The following is a 22,073-nucleotide window of genomic DNA, read 5'->3' as shown; positions in this document are numbered from 1 at the left end:
AGGTTTTAATTTGAAACTCAAAGCTGAATAATCACATCTTTATTCTAGCCTAGGCCCTCTTCTAGTCATGAATAATGATAATTATTTTTGATTCAGTGGGTGGGAGAAGCTGTGGAAAATCTAGGAAAAAATATACTTCTTAAATATGCCAAAAATTATTCCAGTACATGTCCAAAGAAACAGACTTGTCCCTTGCAAAATGGATGGAAATGGAATGATAAGTAACAGTGTGAGAGGAAACAAATGACTCAAGAATTTCATAAGAAGGCAATAGAAAAATATAATCAATTTTATGAGAGATCAGTAAATATACCATTCATATCATCCTCCTGGAAAAGTTACTCAAAATCATTCTGTGACTGATTGTCCTTTCTTTTATATTACACTTTTCTCCTTTTAACAAAATTATGAAGTTAATATATGCATATGCATAATGTTAAAACAGGTTGAAAGAAATTGTGTGGAAAAACAGTCTTACTTCTCCGCCATTCCTGACAACTTTTAATAACTACTGACAGTTCCTTCTTGCCTTTCTTTATTTTCTTATCATTTTACTTTTTAATTTTATAAGAAGAGAAAATATAGGTTTATTTTTTGGTAATTAAAGTTAAAAACAATAAGAATTAAATTTGAATGAACAACTAGAATTAAAAATCAATATTCATGAACTTTTAAATGTAGTGAACTTTCAAATACATGGGAAAAACTAGAAGAACAAATAAAACATAGGTCATGTAGCAAAAGGGAAAAATAAATGTTAAAGCATGAAAAAAAACGACAGAGAGAAAAGCCAAATATCACCTGTGACTCTCAAAAGGAACCAGTGAAATCCTCATGTTTAAAGCTTTTGGGATCAGGGTAGAAAAATCCAAATCTTTGCTGTTTACAATAGCTGCAATGACATAGAATAAAAATAAAAATACAAAATGATCAAAGACTTATTTGACAGAAATAAAATAATGGAAAGCAGTCCTGGAGGAATCGAAGGTAAAAGCCTACATTCAGGGGATATTTCCCAACTTTAAGCATACACATTATTAAATGAGAATTAACAAAACAATGAAGTAAAATAAATAAGAATAAAAGAAAAAAGAAAATAATATTTTAAAAGCAAATTTTAATGGATTAAAATCAGGAAAAAATAAATTTAATGAGCCCATGAATTATTGGCAATAAAATTAGAGTAGATAGGTTTCCGGAAAATCTGATTAAGAAAAAGGAGAAAACAAATAGAATTAGAAAGAGAAAGGGTACAAAAGTCAAATAGAATACAATGTATGAGATTACAATACAAGACCTTATGTATGCAGTAAATATGTAAAATTGGGTGAAATGGATGATTTTCATGAAAGATATAAACTGACAATAAAGATTTATAAAAATTAGAAAAATCTGAATTGAATAATAACCATAGGTATAATGAAAAACATTTCAAAAATTGCTCTAAATTCTCTAGGGATTGTTTTACTAGTGAATTACTTGAAACTTTAAAAGAACTAGTAAAATCAATTCTATATAATTTGTTCCAGAACACAAGAAAAAAATATGGAAAGCAATCAAATCTATTTTATGGATATGGGATTATTCTGACATCAAAATCTGACAAACATTACACACACACAAAAATAAAACTAAAGACATATCTGTCTTATGAATAGAGAGTCACCATGAATCCATATTAGGAAATATATGTGCCTGGCATTTATTAGATACTCAGTAAATTCATCCTACATCACTAAGGAAAGCAAGGCTATCCAGAATGAATTTCTTTGGCTTCCTGGCCCCACGTCTATACTTTTAATTTACATCGGAACCCATCCTCATCTCACTTCCCTCTCAGAAGAAGGGAAAAAGGTCTTTTGTTAAAAAATGAAGTTTCCAGTTGTGTTCTGGATCCTGTTCTAGAAGCAAACCCTCATCCTTGATTTGTCAGTTACTTCTTTTGTCAGTTACATGTTGCCTCTTTCTATTAACTATTTCCTTTCAGCTCTTACAGAATGCTTCCTCAGTTCTGCATCCAAATGCCCTGGAAATTGATGACCAGATTCCACACAGTCCTTGCTTTCAAAGAGCTTTCAATATGCAGGAGCAGGCTAAATCAGCAATTGCAGGGCAAAATGCTAAAATATGGCCATGCACAGGTACTACTGAAAGGCTTCTGGAAATGTTCCTCCAATCAGTGCCATGCCTTTTTTTTATTTCCTTCACTGACTATCTTCTTAAAAAGAGTAGCTTCCGCTCACCATACCAATTTTTCGTTTCCCATTGATCTTTCACAGATCACTCCCTCACTGAAACCCCATGACTGTATGTTCTTCTGCTTTTACTTATTCTTTGGCCTTACCTCTTCTCTTTTGCAGACTCCTTCCACCCAATTCTTTATTATGGACTACGTTTTAGAAGAACAATGGCTACTTTTATCTCCTCAATTTGCACACACTCTCTACGTACACTCTCTCTCATCTAGTTCCATAGTTTCACCTACTAACTAAATGTTGGGTCTTGATGTCTACCCACAACAAGCATCTCTCTTCTGAGGTCCAGGTTCAAACACCAGCTCTCTACTGCATCTCTTCACATGAATGGCTAGCCGGTATGTCAAATACATGTCTCAAACGAATTAGTATCTTTTCAAATCCTGCTGCTTTACTATACGCATTGTACAACGATGTGAGCCAGGACAGCTCTAATACAGAGACAAATTCATCACGTTATCAAAATGTAAGGCTAACATGCATTCTGATTTCTTTGTTCTGATCCAAATCTCTCCAAGCAACTTTTGGTAATTCTAGCGTTCTATATGGGTAGAAACTTCTTTTTCCTGATGGCACAAAGTCCTTTTCTAATTGAATTATATGTATCATAGTGAGTGAACAAACTGGCATTTCAGTCTTTTACATCGTGTTTTGTAAGGTTTGCTGGTTTGAGTGTGCGTCTTCCATTCCTCCAAGACTGGAATACTAAACCGACTGAATTATTAAGTGTGCAGGGCTGAGTCTAGACTCTGAAATGTGATGCATTCACCAGTATAAAGATGATAAAACATGATGAGGGATTGGGATAGCCTTTCCAGGTGCCATTCTTTTGTCCCCCTCTGAGCCCTCTGTCAGCAGAAATGTCATCCTCTCAGTGAAGTGTCTCCCACTGCTCTATGCAGAATTAGTCCCTCTCTTGTGTTCTCCCACAGCACTTTGTTCCTGGACCCTTCTCACTTTTTCTTGCAGCTTACTTGTCTCTGTGTCTGCAAACTCCTGGCACATAATACATGCTCACAAGTGTTCATTTAATCAACTAATTCAGATCCTAGTATTGGTATTTTGTCCAATTCTTTTTCCTTATTTCTCTTGAATTATTAGACTGCACACAAAATAGGATACCTTTGCGGGAACCAAGGCTGGTCTTGTTATCAAATAAGACTTTTACAATATGGTCAGGAGACTATTTTAATTCCATCCGGAGCTAAGTGTTTTAGAAAATTTCTACTGCCTTCATTCATTTATGTTCCAATTATTTTTAGCTTCAGTTAAACGTATCAGCTCCATAGCATATTTCACAAACTCTTTTTGCCACAGGACCCAGATGTGATTATTATTGTTTTGTTTTGTTTTGTTTGGGTTTGGGTTTGGCTTGTTGCCGTTAATGCCACCAGGCTGAACCCATGTACCATTTTGTCTCTCAGCAAAGTAGCCATTTAACAAATAATAGAGGAAGCCTTTGAGTTCTAAAAATTCTTGACTGTGTAAAATACGCTTGTAACCTCCAGCTTATAGAATCAATGCATATCCTAATGGTTGTTCAGTAGTTTAAGAGGTGTTTGAATTATTAGGTGAGGGAAGTCACTGTAACAGTTAAGCAAAATAACTAAATACATCTGAAGCCATATAATTTAATGTATTAGGAGCAGATCTTTTGAAAATTTCCAGAAAGTTATCCAATATCCTATTGACCAGCATTTTAAGACACATTTTATAGCTCAAACCCTTAAGTGCCTACGTCGTTCACTAAGGGAGAAAGAAATGGCATAATGGCAACCCTAGCCATGGAAAGTATGCTGTTTCTTTAGTACACCATTATTTCCCAGTAAGTATTGTAATTGAGAAGAAACTTCCTTTAAATGTGCTAAATCAATTAATTACCCACACACACTTGCTTTAACATCCTGCACAATTGAAACAACTTCCAGATGTTACATTTGCTAATAATTCTTTAGTCATCATGTTTCAGTGGGTTGGCTGTATCACTCCAGATACAAACTCAAGAGAGGCAGAATCACGACTATCCCACGTGACCATCACTGGTGGTGAGATGACTCTTGGCATAGCCACACACTCTTTTTTTATCTTGGTAATTAATTTAATCACTTTATGTCTTGACTTCCTCATAGGTAAAAATGGGAGTAGTGATGCTAAGAAAACATTAAGAACAAAAATGAATATAAACAATTTTGCGTTTTGCAAAATATATATGTGTGCTTACTAGTAATCACACTTTGATGTTCACAACGTTCTTGCATAAGAATGATCTCATTAACTTATTTTCCCATTGAGAAAGTGTGTATGGCAACATTACCCTCTGTTTGCTATTAAATGCAATCTTTTTTCATTTAAGGTCTAATGCTTGTTTTATTTTAGCACATTTTTAAAAAATGTTATTTTAACATACCCAATGAGTTATACTTCTGAAGTCCACTGTTGTGGAGAATCTGAATAGCATCATGTTTACCCTAGTAGGTTTATTCATTAAATGTCATTTACAAGATGGAAAGATACATTTGGAATTGCTTTGCAGCCTTTAGATTTTCTAGAACCTTTAAAACCACATTAGCATTAGTTGAACTTCTCAAGTTTGTCAGTTCTACTAACATAAAGCCATGCAGCAAATTTGCTTTGAATATTTTTCTTCTAGCTTTGTGCTTTATTAGAAATAACTCATTTACAGAAAACCTTTTATTTGAGCTGGTGGTGAGAATAAACACATAGTTCTCAGTGACTTTTATTATTTATTATAAAGTAATTTGGCAGGGTGTTGTGGAGGCAACTAAACAAAATAAAAGATTAATCAGAACTACCAATCTTTTTCTGATTTGCAGAGTAACAAAAACCAGCAGCCCAGCCCTGTTTTACTCCCTGAAGGTTTAGTTCAGTATGTGCCAGTGATGGAAAACACCGTCTGCCTATAAAGCAACAATTAGGGCTGGTTTCCATTGACTCAATCAGTCAAATGTAGAAATACAAAAGACCAATATAAAATAAGCCCTCTTCTGTGGGCCTTCACATGCCAGAAACGTGAACACCCTTGGATATGGGCTGCTCCTGCTATTTACCAATGCTTCACTGGAATTTTTAGGTTTAAAAGTTCATATTTTATTTGCAGAATTGAATACAGAAGGATAAAAATCAGCAGTTGTTCCCCAGGTTATAGCAGAGTTTGGAGGAAAAAAAGACATAGCTGGAAGAAAAGAGGCCTAAGTTCACTTTTTGGAGAAGGCTGTTGTCACTGAGACTAATTGATAAATTACTTAGTCTCTTGGGATAGTCATTTGTTATATATCATGTATCAATTGATATAAAATATTAGAAAAACTGCAGACTACTTAAAGCTGTTGGCTTTCCTGGAAGTAAGCACATTTGCCCACAATTATGTTTTAAAAAGGCCTGTTAATGTGTACATTGTCCTCCATATATTTTGAAGGTAGAGTCACAGAAAGCAATTTGTATTAATACCAATCCATCCAAAAAGGAACTCCTAAAATCACCTATAAAGAAATGTTAGAGAAGGTTAGAGGAAAGATATGAAATTCAGGTATTTTCTGAAAAACAAAACAAAACAGAACAACTAAGGTGATTAATATCTGCTAGCTTTTGAAAAGCTATTATACATTCACTGATAATCAATTACTTATTATGACAAAAAAACACAAAATGTGTTTGAGTTATATGGAACAAATTTAAGGTAGAGATAGGGAAGATATGCCTGGCATTGAGGGTGGGGGATTGAGGGTTACTTTTGGTATTCTTTTCTCCAGTTAGAGCTAATCCAGTACTGCTTCAGAGGAAGGAAGGTAGGTAGGTGATATTTAAAGGACTTCTCTAGCTTAACCCTTGTTGAAGAGTGCACTTTGAAGCTGTTACGGGAGTAAGATCTTTTGTGTGTCTATGTATGGTGACCTTGTGAATAACCTTTTATTCAGCTGAAATGTTGCAAAAAAATCAAACATTTCTATTACTACCTTAAAGGATGTGAAAAGCATTCCATCCCTATATCCTTCTTCTCCCTAACATTATGCAAAGGTAGTATATTATTTGTGTTCATAAATTTTTTAAGATGTTATTTATTTATTTAAGAGAGAGAGCATGAGCAGGGGAAGGGGGAAGGGCAGCGGGAAGGGGGAGGAGCAGAGAGACAAGCAGACCCCCCCTCCCCCCCCAACCCTGAGCTGGAAGCCCAATGAGGAGGTCAATCCCAGGCCCCTGAGATCATGATCTGAGCCAAAGTCAGATGCTTAACTGACTGAGCCCCCCAGGCACCCCTGTGTTCATAAACTCTTGAAGGAGTATTAATTCAAGATCAGTGGCTGCCTGATGACATAGGATCTTTGCTTCGGTTTGGTAGGAATATGTAAGGTTTTTGCATTTTTCTTGGTGGCTTGGAGGGAAGAACAGTGTGGTGTTCCTGGGTCCTCTGCCACTAGGCCTGGTGTCACAAGCATCTGTCCAAATGTATTCCAAAACAAGAAATTAAAAGTGAAAGAAAGGAAATTCCTATTCTGGTTAAAATGAAAAGGGGATTAACTTCGAACTACCAGGCTTTGTGGTGAATCTCCATAATTTACAGAATAAGAATTAACACTTGTTAATGAGCTGATGATTACCAGGCCCTTAGCCATCTGGCTTCTGCTTATCTTTCTTCCCCCATCTCTAGTCCCTGCCCTAGTTGCCCTACCCTCTCAGCATATCAAACTACTTTATGTCTCTAGAATGTAACATCCTCTTTCACTTCTGAATCATTTCAGTATGGATTCTCCTGCCTGCCCTACGATATCCCCTAGTCTTTCCAAAGGCTGGAATAATCTAACCTTAACATCATTTTCTTCTATGAATCCTTCTAAAATCCAAAGTTTTTCATTATTTCCAGTAGTTTCTATCAACCATGCTTATCGTTATTATAGCAATCCTTTAACCAAACTCTGTCAGACTTTGTCATGTTACAAAATCAAGGACAATATATAGAAAGTACATAGATGTAGTATGAATTACTCCAAGATTAAAGTGTTATCCAGGGATCATCTTTGTCACTTGCATCTCTGGGCAAGTCTCATAACAAGGTATCTATGACGCTTCTTTACAAGTACTATTTTGACATTTGAATAAAGAACTCTATAATTCTATCCCATATGACATTACTCAGATTTTTAACCATGTGAGGAGAAATAGCAGTCGATATTGTTTTGTATTAATGTCTGTAGGAAAAAAGAATGAAAATTATTTACATCACCCAAACAATTTCATAATAACTCCCAATCACCATGAATACTAAATAGGGTGATAAGTGCCTTAACTTTCCCATTCTTCTGAGACTGAGGTCTATGAAAAACTTAACAAAGAGCAATTATTTAGCGTTGACTAAAACAAATTAATAGAAGGTGCCCAGGAAATGACAGGAGGTAATAGAAATGTATCACCATAAAAAGTAGACACAAAACAAAAGGAAAATCTACTAACTAAGGGGTTGGAAAGCAGTAGCGGCATAAACTATTGGACAGCCAATAGGGTGATTTTTGACCATATGATGGTGGGAGCAAACAGATAGTCTAACACTATAGTCATAAATTACCAACGTCAAAAGGTCTACTTGAAAGGATTGTTGATAGTATATATTTTAAAATAACCACATGATTTGCCCAGTTAAACATTAAGATTTATCACTCTGTTGTGACCTTAAATTTCTCTAACCATTGTCATGTGTGCTCTTATTTTGAAGGGCCAATTTCTTCATGATTATTATGTTCCAGTTACGGCTCTACTCCTGCACAACATCTCCTAACTCTTTCTCGGTAAAAGTATCCTATCGCTTCTCTCCTTTAATGTGTTGTAACACTTATTTTGATGGTGTCAACATCAGTGACATGCTGCCTTCACTTTGTCACTTAACTATCATATCTGAAGAGCAGGATTACTCATAATTTGTCTGTGGCCACCCGCCCTCGTGCTGATGATAACATTACACATTTGGAATAGTCCTGGCAAACTTTACTGAATGAATAAATGCCTGGTACAGTTTGCCAGACAGAGGTAGTGGGGCATAGACTAGAAAACAAAACCCTATATTGGGAGTGAGAAGAATGCATCTCATCTCTGCCAGTACCTTTAGGCCTCTGGGGCCTTATTTCCTCATCTATGAAGGGATCTCTAAAGCCTCTTCTAATTCAAGTCCTCTTGGAACATATGGATATTATCCATATATCGGAATAATACCTACAAAAAAGTATGGGAAATGAGTAAGAATATGGCAGCTAAAGGAAACCATACAATTAGAGATTTATCTCCTTAGTTTGTACTTAAGATTTATGCCATGAGATATTTCACTGTATGGCACATAAATCTGAAAACAATTCGCCATTAAATACGTTACTTAAGCTGTAAAACTCCTCTAGCTAAAAATGTCCCAAGTACCCTAAAAAGCCATGGAAACCAAAAGGAAAGTCCAGTTTAAAGGTGTGGAAACTGATATTAGGAAAAAGTTAATGATACACAAGTTTCTTTAGTGAATATGTTGTGTCATATCATAAGGTGTCACTTCATCAAAATAAAAAAAAGGTTGCAATCCACTTCTGTTATGGTAGCTAGTTATGATTTTCACATAAAAATTATTTATGTCCAGGAACACCTCATTATTTTAGTAGTATGCAAAGCTTGATGTAGAAAGTATTAATATCTTTATAATCCCTACATAAAACTGGACTTGAATTTTATATATATAAACATTGTATATATAACACACACATATAGTATCTTTTTTACTTTGCAATGATAAGGCAATGGCATAATATAATTATAAGTTGTATAGAAGTTTTTTAAAACCTATCTGATTATCAAAATATAGAAACAATATTTTCTGAGCCCTCACTTCCCCCTCCTGCACAAATCATCTATCTGTAGGATCTTGTATTTACTGAAATACCAGGATGATGCCCCCATCTTCCTATATCTGGAAGGTGTAATCTTAATATAACTTCTACCACCATAATCAGGGCAACTATATTCTTTATGGAACCTTTTAGTTAAATTTTGATGCTGTTTTTTAAGGCTGTCGGCCTTAAAAAAAATCCAGATGCTGGAATTTGTACCTAGTATACATCAAGTAAAGGCTGGTATCAAGGTATAGACCAAGTTGGTTAACTTGTGGATAAAATAAGATAGATTTTTAAAGACCCAGTTAAATATGTGTGATTGATTGATTGATTTTCTCCTGAATGGCTGAATATTAATTCTCTACTACGGGCAAACTGAAACATGGGAAACAACTATTTCACCAATATCATAGTCTAAGTTGAATCTTCCTTAAACTCCAAAATAAGAATAGAATAGTAGAAAGGATGTGGGCCGTGAAGGCATCCAAGTCATAGGTCACACATAGAACTTACCAAGTAATGGAAATGGTTAGTGTGTGTGTGTCTGCTTGTGTGTCATACACATGATGGAATACTACTCAGCAATAAGAAGAAGCACATACTGATACATCTGGAAACACAGATGAATTTGAAAGCTATTTTGCTTATTCTCTATCTTGTTTTGGTTGGTAGATACCCAGGTGTATGCAATTTAGTCAACAAAACACCAGAGACTGGGTGGCTTAAACAATAAAAACATTTATTTAAACAATAAAAATATTTATTTCTCAAAGTTCTGGAGGCATAGGAGTCCAATATCAGGATACCAGCCAATTCAGTTCCTCGTTTCTGGTGTGAGCTCTTCGCTGGTTTGCAGATGGCCACCTTCCTGTTGTGTTGTCACATGCATGGTGGAGAGAGAGCTCTGGAGTCTCCTCCTTTCCTTATATGAGCAATTATTCCATCATGATAACTCCACCGTCATGACCTCATCTAAATCTAATTATCTTCCAAAGGCCCCATCTCCAAATACCATCACATTGGGGGTTAAGGACTTCACCACATGAATTGGTGGAAGGGCACCTTTAGTCCATAGCAGTAACTGTCAAAATAATTGAACTGAACATTAATAATTTCTGAATTTTATTTTATGTAAATTATACCTCAATAAAAAATTGTGACACAAATAAGACTAAATTTTTCGAAATATTTGGCAACTCTGACAGTCTACACCTGAGATGTCTCCAGAGAGGTCTGCTTCATAGCATTCTGCCTATAAGTAGGGTGACATATATCCAATTTACCCGGGATTAGCCTAGTCTACGCCTGTTGTCTCAGCATGAATATTAATGGATTTTTCTTTCACTCTGGAAAGTGCTCACTTTGGACCTTAAATTATATGTTCCCTTCCTAATAAGCACCTAGACTCAACCTCTGAGTGACAAGCCTAAGAAGTTCTTTCCCGTCTCTGGATTCTAGTAATCACCAACACAAAACTGGTTGCTATGCCATACTCTTCCTCAACCATAATGCTAAGTCATTTGTGACATAGATGAGCAATTCTAATACTAGCTCAGACAATATCTCAGTCAGGTGGCTCATTCCCACACCCAAAACTTTGAAGGTGGAAATGTAAACCAGTTTCCTTTCCATTTAATTTAGATTTCTGTTTTTATTAATTCCCTGAATTGCCATATTTTTTCCATATTTCTCCAACAGAATCTTCTCAGAATTTTATGAGCTTCATGCATCAAATAACATATTATTTCTTCCATCATCACCCCATGCTAAAACTTTATTATCTGCAACTTTTAAATCTATTGTAACAGCAGGAAAGATCCTCCATCTCTTTGATCACCTCTTAGGGGTATCTGCCCTAGATTTAGAAATAAGCTGTAAATGAGTACCCCGGGATGGAACTTGGAAAATGGCATTTTTATGTTTGGATTTTGTTTAAAAATGAAAGGGAGGAAGGAGAGAGGTAAAAAGAGAAAAAGAAGAGAGGAGAGACAGAAAGAGTGTCTACATCAAATTCACTGAAGAATTTGGTCAAGCTGTAATTTCAGCTACAGTAAAAGCCGACAGACTTTTCATTGAAAGTTACCAGACACTCCTTTGTTTAACAACACATAACATGTATTCAAAAGTGTGCCATTCAATTAGGAAAAAAAAAAGCTGAATGTCTGATTTCTTTTACATAATATGTGAAGTAATAAAAATAAAGATTCTTGATTCCCCTGTTTTGTTCTGTGACTTTCCACTGTTTAAGATGAATAATGAAGATGAGGAAGAAGAGGAAGAGAACACATCAATGAAAATATTGTAAATACTTTCTGCCAGTAAAAGACAGACAAGCTTTAAAAAGCTGTCCCAACTCGAAGATGAAGCAAAAGTAAGAGGTTGAGATAAATCCTTATATATATGCACAGATATCCACATTACATTTATTTGGTCTACTGTGAATTGCATGTGGTTTTTAACTAAATTGAGGGCCTCTAATAAGCCAAATAGTGAATCAGAGCCAATGGTACAACCAGCTGATTTAGTAAATTCATTCCAAGAGTTGATCAAATCCAATAAAACGAAAACAAAAAAATTAGCCAAGTGAGCTATTTGGCTGAAAGGGTTGATTGATTGAGTAGAATAATATACTCCACAGTGCCAGGCAGACTAATACTCAGCCGCTTATAGGCTAGTTAAAGGAAGGCAGCCTCTTGTGACTGGATAAGTAACGGGTCTTTGTTCATCTCAGTCTGTCTTGGGATAGACCCAAAACAACTCCTGAGTTGCAAGGTTTATACTTTTAAAAAAAAGCTAGAACAAAATATTACATTTTGCTTAGAATTTTGACTAATGCCAAATCTCATCATTCTTCCCTCTGGCTGGCTGTCATTTTCAAGGTTTATCTGAATATTAACTGCCATCAACAGCTCAAATTTTCAGTTGGGTTCACTGCAGCCAAAAGCATTATGATATTAGAACATTCAAGATATAGATTAAACTGCATAGCAATGACTGCCTGTCATCTTAACAACATAGAGGCATGCTTTTTCAGAGCATTAGCCATTGCTTGTTTCTGTGCATGAGTAGGAAATATTGGTAAAATTTGTACTGTGAATGACAAGAGTAGGAATGAAAAAGTATCATTGAATGGTTTTCTATACTGATGAAGAATGAAATTTTAATCACTTTCAGCTCTGTTCTTACAGCTGTTTCCTGGAAAGAAAGAATTCAGTGCCAATAACAAATATGCTAATTACAATTTGGGCCATAGCTTCAAAATCTTTAAGTAAATGCTGAATACTTTAGTTCAGTCAGGAAATTTTCTATGACACATTTCTTCTGACAGCTGCCAAGGAGAATGTCTGTTTTTAATCCTTGAAAGATATACCAGATTTGCACTTTTAAATAACCACAGTTTTATAGCTCCTATTGGAGTCTTATTGAGCTCTTGACTACACTTTCAGCGTAGAATGTCAGAAAGTAGCCCACTTCAAATGGTTTTTTTTGATGCCAACCATACAACTACTCTAGACAACATTTATTTCAGAGTCAAAGAGCAGATTATTTTGCTTTTTTATTCCATGTAAATTCAACTTCATTGAACAATGACAGATATAAATGTCTAACCTGCTGGTATCCAGAGCGCCTATGTTTATGAGCCCAGCCAGCCCCATTTATCATGACCATCTTCAGGGACAATGCTGCGCTTCATACTCAAATTTATTGTGTCATGGTCCTCATTAGTTTTAGATAGGCAAAAAAATCAGCATTGCTACGCAATGATCTCTTTATTTCCCTCACTTAAAACTGGCATAGTGCTCCAAATGAAGCAACCAAATTGGTGACAAATGGTAGAAAAGATTTTCCAATTATATTTTTCCATCACAATATGTTTATAAAGACAGCAGTAAAGGCAAAAATAGGCTTCATTTCAAAGGACTGAATGCATTAATGTATCAAAGACTTGTGCAAATATTTCCCCAAATAAACTTCTTTTATAGCCTCCACCTCTTCGTCCCCATGAAGATAAAGAAACCTAACTCCTGTCCATCAGGAAAGATTAAAATTTATTTACAACTGGGTGGATTTGAGCCAAGCTATGTTTCCTTAACAAGACTCTGTCTTTTCAGTACAGGCCTACTCAGTATAGGATTTCAACAGAGTTGAAATAAATGCTAACTTTCCTGCAAAGACAATAGCCTGAATGTCTTGGCACTTTATGAGAAAATGGCATATTTTTCTGACCATTTAAATTATTTAGTAACACCTCATAAGAAATAATAAAAATAGTCAATGTCTTAAGATTGTTCTTTTCACATCTATAATACCACTTGGAATTTGATATTCTTCAGAGAAGAAGAAACAAACAGGTACTACTTAATTACCATTATCAACATCATCAGAATTGCCCTCACCATTCCTAGAACCTACTATACACCAAGAATTATACACTTATGGTCCATTCTTTCTTTCTCTCTAAAATAAATAAAATAAATCTTTAAAAACAAACCCAAATATGTATTGGCTGGAATAATCCTTGTCCTATACCTCTTGAAGATCTAATTGCAGATAAGAGTGACTAGATGGGGTAGAAATGAGGCAAAGGAAGGATATAGTAAACACATTTCCTCATATGGCATGGCTTCCAATTCTATATCTCTCCTAAACACTATCCTTTGAGTTTGTTCTAGTTTGTCTATATCCATTATTTAAAAAAACTCCCCAAAACTGAACTTAATATTATATTTTGAATGTGAATGGTGGAACTAAAGCAGAACAAATGATTATCTTGTTCTAAATACTGTATTTTTAACTAATATAACCAAGTCTGGCTTTGGCTTTTTTTTTTTTTTTTGGTCCCACCACTGACTCATATAATAGTTTTTTTTTCTGTAACTCCATATTGTTTATAACATATCTTCTATATACTTCTATACTAAATTCCTGTAATCTTTTACATGTGCACCTGCTGTTCAAACTCATTTTATTAGAAACTATCTTTCACTCCAAATTTTCATCCCTAAGTATACTGTTAACCAGAATAATCACACTTTCTCCCTAATTTATTATCTATAAATTTGATAAGCATACCATATAAAGTTTTTTCCACATCTTACTTAAGAATGGAAAAGAAAGCCAAGGCCGAAGGTGTGACATTCTATTAATTACCTACTCTAGAGGGACTGAAATCTTATAACCAACTACACTGGCCATTCACCTCTTATTGTCCTTAACATCTGATAAACTTCTTCACTTTCTTCATGAGAAGATATAAAAGTAGATGTCAACTCCCTGCTTAAATTGGCTTTTACTTTTTTTATTTAAACAACTTACTTAAACTAAAAAATATAGTTCACTCATTTCTCCCTATCCTTTACCCCTTACCCTTGATAACCACCAATCTGTTTTCTGTATATATGAGCTTGGTTTTTTAAAAAAAAAAAAAATTTTTTTTAGATTCCACATATAAGAGAGATCACATGGTATTTGTCTTTGCTTTTAATTTTTTATCACACTTCCTCATGGTCCAGAAATCCAATCAAACAAACAAAACAGAATATCTTGTTTAAAGAAGCATGATGATTTCATTGATCCCAATTTTTTCTTATACTTAAAAAATGTTACTAATAAATAATTGCACGCTATTACTCATGAATAACCCAGAAATAAAGGTATTCTATTGTACTCTTGATAGTGGAAGCAGATTTCTCTCGTGTGTGTGTGTGTGTGTGTGTGTGTGTGTATGTTTTGGAGAATCAGAACATATGCCGATTTTCTACTTCTATCTTATCTCACTCACTGCAATTCTTCAGAGACCAGTGCATCTATCAGTTTAATGTTTTCTTTTTTTCAGTGTTCTGGAATATAAATATTCCAGAGCAGAGGATTTGTATAAATTTGGAGATTCTAGAATTCTTTGATAATGTCTTTACACTTTCTCCTACTTTGACCAGTACTGAATCTACCTTTGTCATATAGTGATCTATTGCCATAAAATCAGTATCCAAATAGGAATTAAGGTCTTATGAAGTTGGGCCTGCTTTTTCTATGAACAACTTGAAATCTTCTTTCCTAGGACCCATGGAGTTTAGGAGGAATGAATCAAAAAGAGAAAAGGTTAGGAATTCAGAAACAGCTTTCAGAGAGCTAATGACAAAGTGACTTTACAATTCTGCTGCCTTATCCATCCTCACCATCTAGACCAGTACAGCTCAAAAGTGTTGTCCCAAGACCAGCAGCATCAGCAACTGCTTAAACCTTGTTAGAAATATAGATTATTAAAAAAAGAAAAAAGAAAAGAAACACAGATTATCCGGTCTCTCCTCTGAACTCCTGAATGAGAATCTCCCGAGGCAGGGCCCAGGAATTTGTATTTGATCAGCTTTCTAGGTGATTCTTACACATGCTGAAGTGTGAGAACTACTCTTCTACACTAGATTCTGTGAGAATCTGTCCACAGTGATACATTCTCCATGAGGTTGTAGGGTCGTATAGGTAGGATAGAGAGCAAAGAAGGTAGTTTTTGAAAACCCAGTAAAAAAATGGCTCGATATTGTTTACACAATGCTGTATGTTAACTAACTCCTTTCATTCCACAGATGTTTGGAATAGCAAATCTTCTAAGTGAGTTTAAGGTGCATTAGTGGATTGAATACAAAATCTGGATTAAGGTTGAGGTTTCCTTACTCCTTGTTCAGATCCAATCCATCCTTTTTGTTTTCCTCCTCAAAATTCTTATTTGCCTTTCCTAAATAATCCAATGGAACTGTTTTTTCCTCACTAAACTTCAGGGTGTATCAGGAGCAAAATGTCTTTAAAGTAATTCTCCTTTGGTATCTTTTCTATTATAAAATCTTGCCAAGACCTTGTTCTCCGCTGCAAAATCATGGTGATTCAGTGTTTACTGAAAGTTTGATTGAGCCAAACCAGGGATGTGCTTTAGGAAGCAGCAAAGTATGGTGGAAAGTGCATCAGTTTCAGAATCAAACAGATCTAGATGCTATTCAGGGTCTGATATTTATTAGCTGTGTAATCTTGGGTAATTTTTTTAGTGTCTCTGAATTTCAATGTCCTTGTTCATTGGTTTTATTGTGTGATAAGTAATTATTTGCTTATTTGTCTGTTTATGGATTTATTTGCACATGCCTATCTCAGTACAAACAATTGATGAAGTAGCTATTGAGATAATGAATATAAAGTGTCTAGCCCTTTGCCTGGAGCCTACAAGATATTTAAGAGAAGTTAATTCTCTTTTATGTTTTTTCCCTTATTTCTTTTGTTGCTGAGAATCTTTTCACAAAGAGTTAAAGCATCTGCAGAGCCAACCAAAGGTGTGCAGTAATCAGCAACCTGAACATTATAGTTCAGATAAAAGGGTGAAAGTGTAAGATTTGCCACTCTAACCTTTAGATCTTTGCTATCCAATAGAGTGGTCAAGTCTTCCTGAAGACTTGATATGTGCCTAGTCTAAACTGAGATGTGATAGATAGATGTAATTATAAATATGTAATAATACTAGATTTCACAGATTTCATATTAAAAATAATGTAAAATATCTCACTAATACATTTTTATGTTTCTTAGGTATTGAAATGATAATATTTCAGATATATCAGTTTAAATAAATGTGCTATTAATTTCACCTGTTTCCTTTTACTTTTTTTAATGTTGCTATTAGAAAATTTAAAATTATATATATGGCTCAACTTTGTGGCTCTCTTAATATTTCTATTGGACAGAATTACTCTAATTCATGGGCCTTTAGACTACATTTGACCACCAAGTAAATAGTTTTGTATTTTAATTCTATTTGGCTACTTTAAATATAGCAATGCCAATGGTCCCACATTAATGTACTTTCAATTTGTTTTTAACAACTACAGAGAGGACAACCAACTCTCAGTGAACTTGCTTACATAGTGTTATTTAAGAAATCAGAGGCATAGGCTGGGCAAAGCCAATCCATGCAAAGAATCTCTACCCATCTGGTTTTTCCTAAGAGAATCCACATTTCATGGCTGGTTTAGTAAACTTTTTATAGGTGCAAGGTCTTAATGTCCAAAGTAGAAATTACAGCCCTGAATGGATATGTACTGGTAAGCTATCATTCTTTTAACAACAAACGTGATAGGCCAGTATTTGCATAAATGGTACTATTTTTTCAACACATATATTACATTAAAACTATGAATAAAATTGTCTGTTTTCCCTTCACTTCTGCCCCCAAATTAGAAATGCCTATATTCATCATCTTCCTTTATCTATACCTTATCAAGACCAACATCACCTTTTTTTTTTCTACTTTCCCTAATCCAGTTTAGCCTCTCTGTTATTGGCAATCCTGTAACACTGGTTATTTGCAATACATATATTAGCTTTTCGCTAAACATGATTTTGTTGGTTTTCTGTTTTTTAGTGTAGGTCTTATCTACCCATCCATGCCCTGATCTCCTCAAGGGAAGAGACATATCTTATGTGCTTCTGTGTCCCTCACAGCCTTTGTTTAAGCAAGGCAAGTAGGTAACGTCGACTATAATAATAATGATGAAGGTCACAAAGAACAATATAAAACTAACCCCTATAAAGATATACAATATGATGACAAGCTCCTTATGAACAAGAAATGTCCACTGTGCATTTTGACCTTAGTTATTTCTACACCTCAAATTCATCAGGGTTAAAATTGAATTCATTAATTTCCCTTCCTTAACTTACTTCTGCTTTGATTCCTATTTCAGTAACTGGTGCTACTGACTCAGGTTAGAAATGTATATATCCTTAACTTACTCTCCTCAACTAGTCCCCAAGTTCTCTTGATATCCCTCAAATCCATTCAGCTATTTCAATCCTCACTGTTAATATCCTATCTCGTACCTCCCGTCTTTCCCCAGCCCCTGGCCCAGTCAGTCTGAGCTATGAAAAACACAAGGCAGAGCATGCCATTCCTCTGCTTAAAAAATTGATTCTTTTCCAAATTGATGCTTTTCCAAAGCACTACTACTCTAGTAGTATTGATGAAGTTTTTCATTATAATGTGGTCCATTTATACTACTTCAACATTAAGTCTCACACCTCTTCTCCTGACCCAAAATTATACTAACATTATTTTGTCTGTTCTAATCAGGCTTTCCTTCCTTTACCTCTGGGCCTTTGAACATACCATTCCCTTCATAGAAAGCATTGATTCCCTGTTACTTGATTAACTCCTTTCACCAGCTCCAGTCTGTTTCCTCCACTGAAATGTGAGCAGAGAAGTCAGGGTATATCTCTTTTGCCATTTTATTTACCTCTAGCAACTGTATCTGGTCCATGAAGGGGCTCAACATTTTTTGAAGAAAGGAAAAAAGATGTAAGTGGGGGGTGAAGGAAATAGGGAGGTATGGAGAGAATGAGAAAGAAAGAAATTTATTTTACTATGCTGCTTGCTTTCAAATATTTGAGGGTCAGTCCTGAACCACCATTTTAGAGAATACTCTTAGACTGTTGCTTTTTATTCTTGATTTAATTACAGTCTCCTTCTTGCATTAGTCTCACACTTTTGTGAGGAGTTGGTTGAATAGCCAACATTCATAAATCAAAGTATTCCACCTAGGGACCAACACCCACCGAACCCCAATGGACAACTACACTGTGCTTTTACAAACTCAGCTCATTGGCCCACTCTAAATACCCATTTATTACTTCTATGAAGTCAGCCAATAGCCAAGTGAACTCAATCAATTAAAAATTTAATGGATGTTTGTTATACACTCAGCACTGCACTAAGCACTCAACAAATAGTAAATGAATATGAGTCTTGAGAATCTGGAACATGCTCTTAAGAAACTTTGTCTAACTAAGAAAATAAAGCTAAACAAAATACAAGAAGCAATCATAGAGAAATAATGTGCCAAATATATGCTTCTGAATTCATGCATCAGAGTAGCTTAGAAAGAAACATCAAATTGATATTTGATCAATGAATATCAAAAAAATAACAACATCCACTAGAACTTCAAAATGAGAAAGTACAAAATATTAACCTACAAAAAAGCCCAATGGAGTTAACAACTAGGTGGATGTTTGCTCACCAAAAATCTCTCGGTCAGTAAAGGTACAATCGTGAAGGCCTGCTCTGTTCTCCGTACTATTTACGTGAAAAGTAGAATGCCAAATACAGGGCATTCAGCAATCACTGACTCAAGCCATCGTCCTCAGCCAAAAACATCTCCCACATGTGTGGGGGCAGCAGCCAAGGTGTTTTGGTCAGGCACTGTGAAATTGCTTTGGCTGACTAGGCTCTATGTGATTCCAGCAAGGAAATAATACCCTGTCTTGTTGCTCTACCACATATGCTCCAAAGGAAGAAATGATATCAAAGATTCCAAAGCATCTTATCGCATTTTGTGCTCAAACTTTCAAAAATTACAAGGTAAAAAAGTGTAAATGCTTTTGGCCACTTTCTTTTTCCAGCCTATAAAAGACAATTTGTTAAACTGTTGAAAGAAAACATGGCAGCTTATGTAACAGGTTTAAGCAAGTGAAAGTCTCTTGGATGAGGACATTTCACTCTATAAACATTGAGCTTGTTTAGAAGCCACAGTTAATTCTACTACCTATAGAGATTGCTAATATTGGGGGTTAGGTGTGCAATGGAATGATGCCATAGTAAGTAAAAATAGAAAGAAAAGGGCAAGAACAGAGATATGTTGGTTTAGTCATTAAGGTTATTTTTTGACTGGGGTTAAACATTTCAAATACCTTATTTTCTTCTTTTAATAGTGTAAGTAAGGGGCCCTGGGTGGCTCAGTTGGTTAAACATCTGACTCTTGGTTTCAGCTCAGGTCATGATCTCAGGGTCCTGGGATGGAGCCTCCTGTAGGCTCCCCACTCAGCATGGGGTCCTCTTCCTCTCCCCCCTTTCTCCTTCTGTCCCTCCCCTACTCACACGTATACACACATGTGTACTCTCTCTCAAATATATACATACATTTTTTAAAAAATATTATAAGGAAAGCATATTATGAGACCAATCATGAAGCAAAAGAACTGTCTAACTAATGAGCAAGCATACTTCGTGGTCCCCATTTGCTATCAAATTAAATGGTACAGGGGATTATGGTAAGGCAATAAAGAGAAGAAATCTAGACTTAGTCTTGCATCCTGGCTCTGCCAATGTTTACTCTCAGACAATTTATCTGAGGCTCTTCAACTCTCAGTTTCCACATTAGCAAAATGGGACTGATAATAATATCTACCTCATACAGTCATTAAGAGAATTAAATGAGAACAAATTTGTTTGGTACAATGCCTAGTACATTATAAGCTTTACTATATATTAGCAATTTATTAATATGTTTATACCTTTCCTTATTCCTAGTTCTTCAACATTATCTGTAGTCTGAAATATGAATCAATTTCAAGACTTTAGGGTCTTTGGTCTTCCATTAGAAAACAAGAGGATGTTCTCAGCATCTCTTTCTGAGTATGGAGAGACTCCTATCCAAATAAGCCCACCTTCAGAGCACCTAAGATCTCATATCACATGAAGAACTTATATGTGCAAATGCCCCAAAGTGATAACTACTCATTTTATGTCTTTCTTTGGTAAACCTAGGATTTCTTGTAGATGATATCTAGCCTACCTAATTCAGTCTCATAATATTTCTAATACTAGTAAGCAATGGAGAAATGTGTGGTTTTGGGGTGGGGGAAGAAAAAGTTAGGGGGACTTGCATCAGTGATTCTGGAGGGAAAAAAAGAAACTAAACATTAAAATGTATGAATAACTCCAAATGCTGGAAATAAGAATTTGTAAATATTTAGTGCTGGGATGGATCCTAAAGACCATTTAGTTTAATTCCCCTTACAACCCCACAAACCTCAGGAAAATGAGACTCAGCAAAGTTAAGTGACCTGCCCGGATTCACACAGTAAGGTTAGGATAGAAAGCAGCTCCAACAACTTCTGGTGTGTGTTCTATTACAGTGTCCCTAACAGCTAGGAAACTCTTTTCTTAAATAGCTCAAATGGAGTATTTACAACAAAACTGTTTTATTTGAAACAGATTTAAAATGTAGAGTCAATATTTTTCCCCTGACTTTTAATTAGACAATTTTTTTCCTGAATATTATAAATGTGAATGTCTTAGTTCATTCAGTCTGCTATAACCAAATACCTTAGACTGGGTGGTTTATAAACAACAAACTTATTTTTCACAATTCTGGAGGCTGGGAAGGCCAAGATAAGGCACGAGCAGATTTGGTATGTGGTGAAGTTTCGCTTCCTCGTTCATAGACAGCATATTTTCAGTGTCCTGACATGGTGGAAGGAGCAAAGGAGCTCTGTGGGGTCTCTTTTATAAGGGGACTAATCCCATTCACTAAGGCTCCATTCTCATGACCTAATCACCTCCCAAAGGCCCCACCTCCTAATACCATCACATTGGGGGTTAAGATTTTAATATATAAATTTTAGTGGTGACAGAAACATTCAGATCATAACAATGAGTGATTAGCAAATTAAAAAACAAGGGTTCTTTCCCTGCTTTGAAATTTGAATGAAAATGGGTAAAATGGATTGTTTGTTTTTGTTGTTGTTTTTAATATATCTCTTCACTATTCCTTCACTATGTATTTGCTTCTAATATTCTCTCTACTTGGCATTCCCTTTCTTCCTTCCTCATGTGTCCGAAGCCTCTTTTCTAAATTAGTTCAAATTAGCATTTTTGAAACAACAGCTGATCCTTCCAAGTTTCTGAAGGGACTCCACTCTTTTGATCTCCCATATTTCTTTATTGGTGTTTCACTCAAGGTACTTTCATTCATAACACCACTTAAATATTTTTATATCTCCTATATTCTCAAGCATGGTGTCTTGCACATAGTAGTTGTTCAGTATTAAAAAAAAAAGGCAACAAAGTCTGTATCTTAGTTTAAAATTCCCTGACCCAACTAGAAATGGCATTACTAATAACACAGAT

At 35.2% G+C, this 22,073-nt stretch overlaps 1 long non-coding RNA gene across 2 annotated transcripts in view; it reads right to left on the bottom strand.

Annotated features, from left to right (window-relative positions):
* Positions 1–22,073, bottom strand: part of LOC113928051 — a 58,823-nt gene that overhangs the window by 20,318 nt on the left and 16,432 nt on the right. For both annotated transcript variants that reach the window (XR_003521764.2, XR_003521763.1), the window contains exon 3: positions 802–892. This is a non-coding gene — a long non-coding RNA (uncharacterized LOC113928051). The remainder of the gene's footprint in view (positions 1–801; positions 893–22,073) is intronic.

This window comes from Zalophus californianus, chromosome 7 (genome assembly GCF_009762305.2).
Source record: "Zalophus californianus isolate mZalCal1 chromosome 7, mZalCal1.pri.v2, whole genome shotgun sequence".
Lineage (NCBI taxonomy): Eukaryota > Metazoa > Chordata > Mammalia > Carnivora > Otariidae > Zalophus > Zalophus californianus.
This window is presented reverse-complemented; position numbering and strand designations above follow the sequence as displayed.